This window comes from Anomaloglossus baeobatrachus, chromosome 8 (genome assembly GCF_048569485.1).
Source record: "Anomaloglossus baeobatrachus isolate aAnoBae1 chromosome 8, aAnoBae1.hap1, whole genome shotgun sequence".
In the NCBI taxonomy this organism is placed as follows: Eukaryota; Metazoa; Chordata; class Amphibia; order Anura; family Aromobatidae; genus Anomaloglossus; species Anomaloglossus baeobatrachus.
This window is the reverse complement of record NC_134360.1, coordinates 53,276,773-53,288,787: the sequence shown is the minus strand read 5'-3', so window position 1 is coordinate 53,288,787 and position 12,015 is coordinate 53,276,773.

The window sequence follows — 12,015 nt, the reverse complement described above, 5'->3', positions numbered from 1 at the left end:
TGGTAGGTGACACGTTTGCACAAGCATCTGTGATACGTCGTCGTAGGTCCTGCAATGTTGGTGGAGGGATCGCATACACCTGCTGTTTGATGTGACCTCACAGAAAGAAGTGCAATGGGGTCAGGTCAGGTGAGCGTGGAGGCCACTCCACACAGCCACCATACCCAATGACTTGTAGGAAGGTCTCCATGAGGTATCGCTTCACGTCCGCAGCCTTGTGAGTTTTACATGTTCTAATCATAGCATTTCTGTATGCAAGGTGTGGATTCATATTGAGTTGATGATGCCATTCAACTTTGAAAATTCACTTTTTTTCTCTATCTCGTTCCGTTTTCGAGATAAAAATGCTAACTCTGTTGTTTTCCACCAGGTGGCGCTATAGGTGGTTTTATTGTGTAGCGCAGAGGTTCCCAACGCCAGTCCTCAAGGCACACCAACAGTGCATGTTTTCAGGATTTCCTTAGTATTGCACAGGTGATAATTTAATCACCTGCAAAGGTGCTGAATCCAACACCCATGCAATGCTAAAGAAATCCTGAAAACATGCACTGTTGGTGTGCCTTGAGGACTGGAGTTGGGAACCTCTGGTGTAGCGCATGGCTACTTTACTATACCTAGACACCACTTCTATGCCTATAGCTGCCGCCATTCTCAAGTTAATGGCAGTGGACAGGATATGGGTGGACACACTGTATACCAGGAGAGAGACAGTATATACCAGGAGGGGCTCAGGAGATGAACATATATACCAGGTGGGGGACAGTATATACCAGGAGGGGCTCAGGATGGAGACAGTAAATACCAGGAGGGCGACAGTACACACCAGGATGGGGACCTTTATACCAGGATAGGGGGCAGTATATGCTAGGATGGGGACATACCAGGATGGGGGGCATATATACCAGAATGGGGGACAGTATATACTAGGATGGGGGACATACCAGGATGGGGGGCATATATACCAGAATGGGGAACATATATACCATAATGTGAGACATATATCCCAGGATGGAGGACATATACTGTATGCCAGGATGGGCCCAGGATGGGGACATATATACAGGATGGGGGGAAATTACTACATAATGGGGGAGGGCAACCTTTATGTCTTTATAGAATTTAGAATGCTCACGGTATGCATACTTCTTACCAACATGCGGGTATTGGGGGGCTCAGGTCCAAATTTTGCACTTGGGCCAATCGAACCCTAATTACGCCACTGTCTGCGATGTTACCGGATGTCTCACCAGTACAGCATTGAGATGGATTTGAAATTTCAAGCACTTGGATCCAATAATCCGACCAGATCCGGAACGGTTAAATTAATTAAAGGGATAGTTTTTGGTATAGAAACACATTCTGCCCCAGCGTCCTCTGAGGTCGATGTTTGAAGGTCTTCAATATTTAATGTCACTTTTCCTGAGACTTTCTTTTTTTTCTAATAAACATGATATAGGTTGCTCATGAGGGTGGTCTCAATATCATTAAGTGATTTATGTTCTGACAGTAATCAGTATTTTCCCAGACAGTCTGCAATTTCTGACAAGGCCACCAGGTGGAGCTGTAAAAGAAGTACTATATCAGAAATTGATCAATAGCAATAATGAAAAATTGCAAGTCACATTCTACTCTCTGTGTACTGACTTCATGAGCAAGCTAGACAAGAAACGCTGCAGTGTAAAGTATGAGGGAGGGACACAGCAGGAGCCTGTAATTCAAATGTCAAATGAGACATTGCTAGATCTTATACTTGTCTAGTCTACAACAGACAATTTAGCTAACGGATATTACTGATCTAATACAGCTATCTGTATCTCCATAGAGAAGAGCTGCAGTGTAAAGCAAAGTGAAGGATCTAATGCAGCAGCTAGAAAAAGAGGCAGATTTAAAAATATCACGGATTTCGATAATATGTACTGGAAGCAATGATCATAGCCGTGTCCTGCAGAAATGATAAGTAGCCGGAAATGAAGATGTCAGGGGCCCAAAGGTACAGGTCGTGTTTAGAAATTGACATCTACTAAGGTGTAATACGTCACATGTCCATAAGGAGGCGGTGTAACCCGACCTGTCTGAAAGAATACCTGGACAATAGTGCAGGATCTACCTCCGGATCAGTACAGGATCAGTAATGTAATGTATGTACACAGTGACTGCACCAGCAGAATAGTGAGTGCAGCTCTGGAGTATAATACAGGATGTACAGTACAGACCAAACGTTTGGACACCACTTTTCATTCAATGAGTTTTCTTAATTTTCATGACTCTGAAAATTGTAGATTCACATTGAAGGCATCAAAACTATGGATTACCACATGTGGAATGAAATACTAAACAAAAAAGTGTGAAACAACTGAAAATATGTCTTATATTCTAGGTTCTTCAAAGTAGCCACCTGTTGCTTTGATTACTGCTTTGCACACTCTTGGCATTCTCTTGATGAGCGTCAAGAGGTAGTCACCGGAAATGGTTTTCCAACAGTCTTGAAGGAGTTCCCAGAGATGCTTAGCACTTGTTGGCCCTTTTGCCTTCACTCTGCGGTCCAGCTCACCCCTAACCATCTCGATTGGGTTCAGGTCTGGTGACTGTGGAGGCCAGGTCATCTGGCGTAGTACCCCATCACTCTCCCTGTTAGTCAAATAGCCCTTACACAGCCTGGAGGTGTGTTTCGGGTCATTGTCCTGTTGAAAAATAAATGATGGTCCAACTAAACGCAAACCGGATGGAATAGCACGCCGCTGCAAGATGCTGTGGTAGCCATGCTGGTTCTGTATGCCTTCAATTTTGAATAAATCTCCAACAGTGTCACCAGCAAAGCCCCCCCACACCATCACACCTCCTCCTCCATGCTTCACGGTGGTAACCAGCCATGTAGAGTCCATCCGTTCACCTTTTCTACAAAGACACGGTGGTTGGATCCAAAGATCTCAAATTTGGACTCATCAGACCAAAGCACAGATTTCCACTGGTCTAATGTCCATTCCTTGTGTTCTTTAGCCCAAACAAGTCTCTTCTGCTTGTTGCCTGTCCTTAGCAGAGGTTTCCTAGCAGCTATTTTACCATGAAGACCTGCTGCACAAAGTCTCCTCTTAATAGTTATTCTAGAGATAAGAAGGTGTGTCCAAACTTTTGGTCTGTACTCTAACTGAGGATCACTATGTGATAAGTAATGTAATGTATGTACGCAGTGACTGCACCAGCAGAATAGTGAGTGTTGCTCTGGAGTATAATACAGGAAGTAACTCAGGATCATATGCAATACAGCAAATGATGATGTAAAGAAGAGCACTAAAGATATATAGTATATAATCATTAATTGTTTCATTTGCTTTACTTTTTATAATATACTTTTTGCTACCTTATGTTGCCTCCTTGTCTCCCAAACACTAGGCTATTTTAGTGTTACTTCATGTTCTTTTACAAGCTGCTTTCAACTGCTACTCTGCAATATCTGCATCTAATATTCAAATAATCCGTGTAGGAGTTTTCTTCTCTCCTTACGAGGGAGGGGAGCAGAAAGGCTCATATGTCCCATACAGATTTTATGGAGTGTACAATCATGGCCAAGAATTTGGAAACTAACACAAACTTTAGTTTTCATATTTTGCAGATTCCTTGTTTTTTAATTGTTTATTTGGACATTTCTATGGTTACTGAACTACAATGTTATACATTGTATCTGTTTGTACATGTTTATTGACAAATACACAAAGTTTATGTAAAACCTCAATATTTAAAGGGCTGACCCTTATTTTTCAAAACCTTTGCAGTTCTCACTGCCATGATGAATATACATAAAATATTCAGTCTTTTTAGAAGCTTCATGTATTTGTCAATAAAATGTAAGAACATATGGAATGTTTATAATTGTACTTCAGTAACCATAGAAACAGCCGACTAAAAGAGTGAAAAACACAAAATAGGAAAAACAAAATTTGTGTCTGTCTCAAGACTTTTGGCTGCAACTTTGCATATTTTGTTGAGCAGCAGCTGAAAGCATCTTCTAAAGGATCATAACCCGGGGACTGACAAAGTGCTTCAGCCTTATGTTTGGGCAAGAAGGAGGCAAAGTAAGATGATAAAGTATATTACAAAAACTCATATGTTTGTGAAGGTTGATCAATAAATTAAAAACGTTTAGATACATAATTAACAAAATATTAATGACTGCAATTTCCTGTATCTTGCGGATCAGTTTCTCAGCTCCTCATCTCCGTCCGTCCTCATTTGTTTCTCGTCCTTTCTATATGACGCTATATTCTATAGGGATTGTGCATCTGTTGGTTCCGTGTATGAGGCGATGACACAATATGGAAACATTAGATCATTGCTGACTGATGATAATACAGGACTCAGGGTCTGAGCTTCGTAAAGACATGTGCCCCATTGTAATAAGGAGTCAGTAGAGGAGGGGTCCTTGTTTAGGACCCTAAACAGCAGTTTTTAATTTTGAAGGTCTCTCTCCACCAATAAAGCACTGTGCTGTGTGCACACATTGAACCTGCAGAGGGCAGCACTGAGATGTTATTTCATGCAGCATGAACAATAAAATGAGGCCAATAAAATAGTGACTGCAGCTCTGGATGTGACTGGAAGATAAGACATGATGTAACAGCAGAATAGTGACTGCAGCTCTGGAGGTGACTGGAGAATAAGACATGACGTAACAGCATAATAGTGAGTGCAGCTCTGGGAGTGACTGGAGAATAAGACATGATGTAATAGCAGAATAGTGACTGCAGCTCTGGATGTGACTGAAGGATAAGATGATGTAACAGCAGAATAGTGACTGCAGCTCTGGAGGATAAGACATGATGTAATAGCAAAATACTGACTGCAGCTCTGGATGTGACCGAAGGATAAGATATGATGTAACAGCAGAATAGAGACTGCAGCTCTCTGGAGGTGCCTGGAGGATAAGACCTGATGAAACAGTAGAATAGTGACTGCAGCTCTGGATTTGACTGAAGGCTAAGACATGATGTAATAGCAGAATATTGACTGCAGCTCTGGATGTGACTTAAGGATAAGACAAGATGTAACAGCAGAAAAGAGACTGCAGCTCTAGATGTGACTGAAGGAATAAGACATGATGTAACAGCAGAATACTGACTGCAGCTCTGGAGGTGACTGGAGTATAAGACATGATGTAACAGCAGAATAGTGACTGCAGCTCTGAAGGTGACTGCAGAATAAGATATGATGTAAGAGCAGAATAGTGAGTGAGGCTCTGGATGTGACTGGAGAATAAGACATGATGTAAGAGCAGAATAGTGACTGCAGCTCTGGAGGTGACTGGAGTAGAAGACATGATATCAGTCCCTCCTGTCTCCACCAGTAAATTATTATTAACCTGCAGACTAAATATAACTAATGATGTTACATGTAGCACCGAGGGTGTGACCAGAGGGGGAATAATTGAGGCTTTATCCGCGGTGCAGCCTGGACAAGACTGGGATTTTCCTGAGTGCAGTGAATATTTCTGCCCAGATGTCCTCCCTCCTCGGGGACATCACATCATCTGCAGCTGCAGCCGCCACAATACAGGGACTGGGACCAGTTACCGCTGCAGCCGGTGGATGGAGTCTGCGCCGCGATGTGGAGGACACGGGGGATTCACTGCCGCTCCGCTCACCGGTGACATCATCATCAGTAGTAACAAGGAAACCGACGTCCTGTGGATCCAACATCCCAGAACCGCAGGACGCCAAGGAAGTCTGCACTACAAATCCCAGCAGAGAAGTCCATGTTATCAATGTCCTGCATACACAGCTCAGCAGACAGTATCACACAGGATAGGATTAGATACACAGCTCAGCAGACAGTATCACACAGGATAGGATTAGATACATAGCTCAGCAGACAGTATCACACAGGATAGGATTAGATACACAGCTCAGCAGACAGTATCACACAGGATAGTATTAGATACACAGCTCAGCAGACAGTATCACACAGGATAGGATTAGATACACAGCTCAGCAGACAGTATCACACAGGATAGGATTAGATACACAGCTCAGCAGACAGTATCACACAGGATAGTATTAGATACACAGCTCAGCAGACAGTATCACACAGGATAGGATTAGATACACAGCTCAGCAGACAGTATCACACAGGATAGGATTAGATACATAGCTCAGCAGACAGTATCACACAGGATAGGATTAGATACACGGCTCAGCAGACAGTATCACACAGGATAGGATTAGATACACAGCTCAGCAGACAGTATCACACAGGATAGGATTAGATACACGGCTCAGCAGACAGTATCACACAGGATAGGATTAGATACACAGCTCAGCAGACAGTATCACTCAGGATAGGATTAGATACACGGCTCAGCAGACAGTATCACACAGGATAGGATTGGATGCACAGCTCAGCAGACAGTATCACAGGACAGTATTAGATACACAGTTCAGCAGACAGTATCACAGGATAGGATTAGATACACAGCTCAGCAGACAGTATCACAGGATAGGATTAGATACAGTATTGCAGCAGTCAGTATGAAAAATTATAGGTTTAGATACATGAGGTACATGATATTTTGACATGCACAGAGCAGCCATAGCTGACATGAGAATTATTTGCTGTCCCTAAGGATCAGTGCAACTTGTATAGAAATAATCGCTCTGATAACCATCCTGAAAAGTGGGTTGAGTGTCATGCGTATGTTCTTGCGTATGTCATGCAACTGTGCAGGGTTTTCTTGCCTAGCACGGGGTTTATGTCAAAACTGTATTCAGACGTACGCGCCGATGGGGCCATTGACTATAATGGTATAGAGTCACCATGTGCTCTTTCGTGCACCATTTTTGACTATATACGACTACTGGAGGCGGACACCCAGACGTATTAGACTATGTGCGCACGTTGCGTAATTACATGCAGTTACGCTGCACTTTGTAGCGCAGCGTAACTGCATGCGTCCTGCGTCCCCTGCATAATCTATGGAGATTATGCAGGAGCCGTACGCACGTGGCGTCTTAGAGCGCAGCGCTTCGGCTGCTGCCCGAAGCGAGCGTTCTAAGAAGTGACATGTCACTTCTTCCGTGCGCTCTGCCTGCAGGTCCTGCTCTGTCTATGGGAGGGGCTGCAGTCAGAGCGCATGGAATCGGCTTTTTTTTTTTTCACTACGGACATTTTCTGCAGTGACTGTACGCAACATGCGCACATAGTCTTAGACTGCGTCTGAGTGTCCACCTACTACCCAAAAATGGTGCATGACAGAGCATGCGGTGACTCCCTCTGCACCATTACAGTCAATGGCCCCGTCGGCGCATGCGTTCGAATCCCGCTTTGCAGGGGGTTCAGACATTAGCCCCGACGGGACCACTGAGCCGAGAACAAAACTCATTGTGAAAGCAGCCTTACTCAGGACAAAAGATGATGGGAGTAGAGGTAGTTTTACATTTTTTTAACCATATAATTTTGTGGCTGGATTATTGCCTTATGTTACAATGTACACTACAGTTCAAAAGTTTGGGGTCACTTAGATATTTCCTTATTTTTGAAAGTAAAGCACATTTTTTTTTTTCAATGAAGCTAACATTAAATTAAATAGAAATCCCCTCTATACATTGTTAATGTGGTAAATGACTATTCTAGCTGCAAACGTCCGTTTTTTAATGCAATACGTACATTGGTGTATAGAGGCCCATTTCCAACAACCACCACTCCAGTGTTCTACTGGTACATTGTGTTTGCTAACTGTGCTAGAAGGCTAATGGTTGTTAAGAAATCCCTTAACTCTTGTGCAAGTATGTTAGCACAGCTGAAAACAGTTTTGCTGATTAGAGAAGCTATAAAACTGACCTTCCTTTGAGCTAGTTGAGAATCTGGAGCATTACATTTGTTGGTTCCATTAAACTCTCAAAATGGCCAGAAAAAGAGAACTTTCATGTGAAACTCGACAGTCTATTCTTGTTCTTAGAAATGAAGGATATTCCATGTGAGAAATTGCCAAGAAACTGAAGATTTCCTACAACGGTGTGTATTACTCCCTTCAGAGGAGAGCACAAACAGGCTCTAACCAGAGTAGAAAGAGAAGTGGGAGGCCGCGCTGCACAACTGAGCAACAAGACAAGTACATTAGGGTCTCTAGTGTGAGAAATCGACGCCTCACAGGTCCTCAACTGGCAGCTTCATTAAATAGGACCCTCAAAACGCCAGTGTCAAAGTCTACAGTGAAGAGGGGACTCCGGGATGCTGGCCTTCAGGGCAGAGTGGCAAAGAAAAAAACATATCTGAGACTGGCTAATAAAAGGAAAAGATTAATATGGGCAAAAGAACACAGACATAGGACAGAGGAAGATTGGAAAAAAGTGTTATGGACAGACGAATCGAAGGTCGAGGTGTTTGGATCACGCAGAAGAACATTTGTGAGACACAGAACAACTGAAAAGATGCTGGAAGAGTGCCTGACGCCAACTGTCAAGCATGGTGGAGGTACTGTGATGGTCTGGGGTTGCTTTAGTTCTGTTAAAGTGGTAGATTTGTACAAGGTAAAAGGGATTTTGAATAAGGAAGGCTATCACTCCATTTTGTAATGCCATGCCATACCCTGTGGACAGTGCTTGATAGGAGTCAATTTCATCCTACAACAGGACAAGACCCAAAGCACACCTCCAAATTATGCATGAACTATTTAGGGAAGAAGCAGCAGCTGGTATTCTATCTGTAATGGAGTGGCAGCCCAGTCACCAGACCTCAACCCTATAGAGCTGTTGTGGGAGCAGCTTGACCGTAGGGTACCAAAAAGTGCCCATCAAGCCAATCCAACCTGTGGGAGGGGGGAGCATGGGGTGAAATATCTCCCGATTACCTCCGCAAATTAACACCTAGAATGCCAAAGGTCTGCAAAGCTGGAATTGCTGCAAAGGAGCATTCTGTGCCGAAAGCAAAGTCTGAAGATAAAATTATTATTTCAAGTAAAAAACATTATTTCTAACCTCGTCATTGTCTGGACGATATTCTCTATTCATTATGCAACTCGTTAGATAAATAAAAGTATGATTTTTCATGGAAAAGATAAAATTGTCTGGTGACCCCAAACTTTTGAACTGTAGTGTACATACCAATATATCACAGCAGCCTCACCCATGAGACGCTAATATGCCATCCAATCTGACCATCATGTTTATATCAGGGGCGCTTAGTAGATATATAGTTTTGTGATTTATGATCCAGTATAACTTGTGCTTCCATCATTCACTCTTCTGCTATTTCTGGGATTTTGGGTCCAGTGGGCGGTTCCTATCGGTGATTGACAGCTATCTCTCCATGTACACTTATACAAAGAAACTGTCAATCTGTCACGCTCCCCGGGTCCCGGCGTCGCCTGTCACTCACCGTTCCGGTTCCCGGTTCTTCTGCCCGCGGCTGCCCTCCTCACTCTCCCTGCTCTGCATCCTCCGTGCCTCCTGCCCGCCGGTCCCGGCGTCCCTCTGCGACCCAGGACACTCTGTCTGGTACACCTGCATCCCCTGCACCGCTTCCTGCCCTGGTCTCCGGCACGCGAGCCTCGCACATGCGCATTAGGGCGCGCGCACGTTCACTCACCACTTCTTAAAGGGCCAGCGTCCCAGAAACAGGATATGGCCAATTACAGGTACTGGGTATATTAGGACTTCCTTTCCATGTGGGCGGTGCCTGATCAACGTGTTCCCATAGCTAGGTGTTCAGGTCCCTTTGTGCCTTGTCTTCGTTTAACTCTGTCTCTTCCGCAGAGCCCGCCTGCCACCCTAACCCGGTCCTGACGGTTGATTCCCCAGGAAGTCTCCCGGTGACTGTCTGCTGAGCATCCCGCCATCTACCATCACCGATCCCCGACTTCACCTGGCAACATCAGTCTGCACGTCTCGCTGGACCCGGACCCCGTCTAATGTTCCTACCCGGCACCTGCATCCGGTTCCTGTCATCCATCCTGCCTACGGTGCCCGTTAGACTCAGAGACATTCCTGTACAGATCCCTCAAGTACTCTTATCCCGTACCCCTAGTGTTCCGGCTGTCGTGCATCTAGGCCCTCTGGTGGGGTGATCGGACAGTCTCTGTATAGGGGTTAGCTCCGGGTTGCCTCACTGGGGGAGTCTGGTGCACGGCCCCGTGAATCCACCTCCCGGACGTAACACAATCATTGCTAGGAACCGCCCACTGGACCCAAAATCCCAAAAAGAGGATTAAATGATGAAATCTCAAGTTATACAGGATCATAAGTTACAAAACTATATATATCAATCTACTCCGCTCTTTAATATGGTGCCTGCAGCATTTTCGTGGTGACCGCTTCCCTTTAAATGGCTCCTGGACATTTCCATCAGCAGTGAATGGAGATTACAGATGTGGGATCTGGGGATCGTCGCTCTACATTTGGTTGTAATCTTCTCATTATTTCGGGGTAATCACCCGCTCAGCTGTAATTTGAGGTTTCCTGCACTAATTTCCCTCATTTACCATTCTCTGAGCGGTGAAGGGTTAATGGTCTGGATACCAGCAGCTTCTCGCAGTGTGGTCACCCAGCTTTCCTTGGCTCTGATGGGAGAGATCTGGCTAGTGATATAAATCCCCGGTCCAGTACAGATCTTACAGAAGCCATAGCGGATGTCACACGGCTTTCCCAGAACCCTGAAAGGCAGATTTGCCTTCTTTTATATAGTGACACTTTCCCTGATGATCAGGAAACCCAAATATCGGGGAGAAGATACCAGAAGGATGTCACTCAACTTTCCTTGGACCCTGAAAGGAAAAATTGCCTAAATAATAAAATACTAACTTAACCCCAAATGCAGAGTGTGATAATGACCATGATGATGATGATGATGATGATGATGATGATGATGATGATATCCTGATTCATCGCACTTTATTTCTGAGTTTGTGCCTTAAATAAAAATCCTAAATTCCAAAAATGAATTTTCGCTGTTGTTGGACCTTTCCCAGGATGCATTGTGGTATTTGCCGCCGACCACGAATGGAAATAAATCACAGTAATGAGAAAGAAGAAAAGGAAGAGGGGGAATGAAGAAGGGGAAAACTGGATTTAAAGGGGACTTCTGTCCAAATGCAGAGGCAAAATCATGGATGGCCACCGGCACCGGACTGACCGGAACCAATAATGGAAAATCCATTATTGTCTGTATAGTCCGGCATCTGTTAATCAAGGCACATCCAGAGCTGCAGTCACTATTCTGCTATTACATCATCTCTTATCCTTCAGTCACCCTCAGACCTGCAGTCACAATTCTGGTCTTATATCATGTCTTATTCTCCAATCACCTCCAGAGCTGCAGTCACTATTCTACTGTTACATCGTGTCTTATACTCTAGTCACATCCAGAGCTGCAGTCTCTATTTTGCTGTTACATTGTGTCTTATCCTCCAGTCATCTGTGGAGCTGCAGTCACTATTCTGTTGTTACATCATGTCCTATAGTTCAGTCACAGCCAGAGCTGCACTCACAATTCTGCTGTTAAATCGTGTCTTATCCTTCAGTCACATTCAGAGCTGCAGTCACTATTCTGCTGTTACATCATGTCTTATCCTCCAGTGACATCCAGAGCTGCAGTCTCTATTATGCTGTTACATTGTGTCTTATCCTCCAGTCATCTCAAGAGTGGCAGTCACTATTCTGTTGTCACATCATGTCCTATAGTTCAGTCATATCCAGAGCTGCACTCACTATTCTGCTGTTAAATCGTGTCTTATCCTTCAGTCATATCCACAGCTGCAGTCACTATTCTGCTTTACATCATGTCTTATTCTCTAATAAACTCCAGAGCTGCAGTCACTATTCTGCTGTTACATCATGTAATATCCTACAGTCGCCTCCAGAGCTGCAGTCGCTATTCTGCTGTTACATCATGTCTTATCCTTCAGTCACATCCAGAGCTGTCAGAGGCAAAGGGCCTCTGATACCCCAGGGAGGCAGGCCATGGGGCCCTTGGAGAGAGGGGCCCCAACCCGGTTGGATTTCTCCATTGCTGATTGGGTGGAGAGAACCTGTG